The following is a 2,693-nucleotide window of genomic DNA, read 5'->3' as shown; positions in this document are numbered from 1 at the left end:
TTATCTTTGATCTAAAGCACACGGTTAGGGGAGAAAAAGGTTTATTGTGTCTTGAGATACCCTGTAAGAAAAAGTAAAGGATAATGTGTTATCACTCTCATAAATGCTGAACAAGGGTAAGAAAAACTAATTAATGTTGTTGGTGAATTTCTTATAGATCAGCTATGCCTCAACCGTAACCACTCTTAGTGATAAAAGTCAATTTCCCTCTTTCCTCCGCACTGTTCCAAGTGATGATTTGCAGTCTCTGTGCATCGCCCGGTTGATAAACATCTTTGGTTGGACGTGGGTTGGAATCCTCGCAGAAAACAATGACTATGGACTGATTGGGAGTCAGATGCTAAAAGAAGAGCTGGTCAAGGCTGGGGTGTGCGTAGCCTTCTATGAAATCATCCCCCTGTTTTACTCTCAAGAGAAGATTCAGCGCATTGTGGAGGCGGTGAAGAAGATGACAGCAAGGGTCATTGTGAGCCCCAGCAAAATCATTGCAGCCTCTGTATACACTAGAGCAGGGGTGGGCAGTTCCGGTCCTCGAGGGCCACAAACCAGTCTGGTATTCAGGATATCCCTAATGAATATGCACGAGAGAGATTTGCATGCACTCTGCCTCAGTTGTATGCAAATCTCTCTCATGCATATTCATTAGGATATCCTAAAACCTCGACAGGTTTGTGGCCCTCGAGGACTGGAATGGCCCACCCCTGCACTAGAGACTTGAAATTGTTGCATTACCGTCCCTCCTGACGCAGCCTTTCGGTGAAAGACGGGTTCATGTAGGGGGACCCATTTAAAGTTCTACTTCTGCTATAAAACAATGGAGTTGCCATGTTAAGTAAAGTTTTGTGCAAGCACTTGTTAATAAGTGTAAAGGACTCTCTTTATTTATCTGCATCTCCCAATTGATGATGAGCCTCTGGAGAAATACATGAATTCTTGCTGTTGGGAGGAGGATTACCTGCGAGGCCAAAGGATTAAAAAAAAAAAAATGTAGTCCATACAGCTTGGTATTTCAAAGAAGAAAGAATTTATAGCAAAAAGACAAAATATCCAAGATGCAGGCAAAGCAGATTCCATAGTTTATGAGATAATCCAAAGCATATAACAGTAACTGACTTCCTCATGACACTTGAGAAATGACAAGCTTTCCCTTTCAAGTCCCCAGTAAGGCATTTTACATTTTTTAGGCCCCACTGAAGAACAGGAAACGTCTTCTTCCTCACCACACAACTCACTGATATGGATGATGTATTAGGGGTTCCACTCCTTCCCATAGGCCTTTACTCTTTAGCTGATATGAAAGAGAGGTACTTATATTCTCTCCAATAGATCAAATATCTCCATGCCCTATCCCTGAATTCCTCAGGACCAGATTCAGGTTCAAAGCCTTCAAAAATCCTCTTAATAATTCCCACAGGACTCATGGAACCATCTTATATACCACTTCAAAAACCCATCACCAATGAGGGAAGGACCCACCTTTCATTCACTACCTTCTTCACATCCCCCCTTGCACCTCCCATTGTTTGAAGTATCCTAATGATAAAACATAGTACAACTTGTGTTACATAGGCACCATATCACTTTTTTAAAATAAATAAATATAGTCAAACCTGACAGCAGTCACATATAGGCTGAGTATTGTCGCGTAGCGTACCGGCGGTCACTAGAATTCCTGGGCTTTTGTCAGGCGCAGATCCACCTTCCGTCTGGTGGTTTCCCTCTGCAGTCCTCTGTCGGGCAATCCTAGTCCTCAATCTCCTGTGTAGATTCGGATGCCCTTGCACTGCTCAAGGCAGGGCCTTCAAGGTCCCACAGCCAGTCTCCTCAACTCCAGCTCTCTGACAAGGTAAAAAAAACATTTCTGTCCCAAAACAATATCTGGTTATAAGCCCCCGGCAAAACCCCCATGCAGTTCCAAATCCCTCAGTTCTTTGGGAAGTAATACAGATATCTGGCTTTCCCAGCCAGCCAAACTGTCCTGCTTGGGAGTCGCACAACTCTCCCCAACTCCCCTCTGTTGTGCTGCAGGCCACGGTCCTCCCAGTCCCTAAACAAAAAACAAAGCTCACCTGCTCCCAGGTTAAAGAAAATATCTAAAACTTAGAGAATTCCTCACTTACTCAGTCTCCTTGTCACTGTTATCAGATTCCCTTGCCAGGATCTCTACTACCATAGGATCCTCCTCCCCCTCTGAGGAGCTGAGCTCTTCCTTTGAGCCTAAGGTCTCTGTAATCAGAGGAACAGGTGTGTGCCTTCCCTGAGTGCCCTGCTCAGCTAGGGAATCAAACTTCATCCTCTCCCATTGGTTCAGCTGAGGCTCAAAGAACCTGGGAAATGTAGTCTGTGCTCAGTTCCCAGGCCTCTTCTGTTGTCTGAGAGTGGGCTGGTGCCCCTCTCCCGGGCATTTTTTCTGTACGGTCTGAAATAGGCCTCTTCTGTTGTCTGCCTTCTCTTCTGTGCTCCCTGCGGGATGCAGGGCGCAGTTCTTTGACTATTTCGGTGAGAGAGTGGGCTGGTGCCCCTCTCCCGGGCATTTTTCTGTACGGTCTGAAATAGGCCTCTTCTGTTGTCTGAGAGTGGGCTGGTGCCCCTCTCCCGGGCATTTTTCTGTACGGTCTGAAATAGGCCTCTTCTGTTGTCTGAGAGTGGGCTGGTGCCCCTCTCCCGGGCATTTTTTCTGTACGGTCTGAAAT

At 45.8% G+C, this 2,693-nt stretch overlaps 1 long non-coding RNA gene across 1 annotated transcript; it reads right to left on the bottom strand.

The window, feature by feature from the left end:
* Window positions 1-720: 720 nt before the first annotated feature.
* LOC115080240 lies at window positions 721-2,229 on the bottom strand. Its single transcript, XR_003853543.1, has 4 exons — window positions 2,121-2,229; window positions 1,655-1,838; window positions 1,477-1,533; window positions 721-955 (listed from the first exon to the last, which is right to left on the bottom strand). It is a non-coding gene; the product is annotated as an uncharacterized LOC115080240 (long non-coding RNA).
* Between the last annotated feature and the right edge of the window lie 464 nt (window positions 2,230-2,693).

The sequence above is a fragment of the Rhinatrema bivittatum genome, chromosome 19, assembly GCF_901001135.1.
Source record: "Rhinatrema bivittatum chromosome 19, aRhiBiv1.1, whole genome shotgun sequence".
Classification (NCBI taxonomy): Eukaryota; Metazoa; Chordata; class Amphibia; order Gymnophiona; family Rhinatrematidae; genus Rhinatrema; species Rhinatrema bivittatum.
This window is presented reverse-complemented; position numbering and strand designations above follow the sequence as displayed.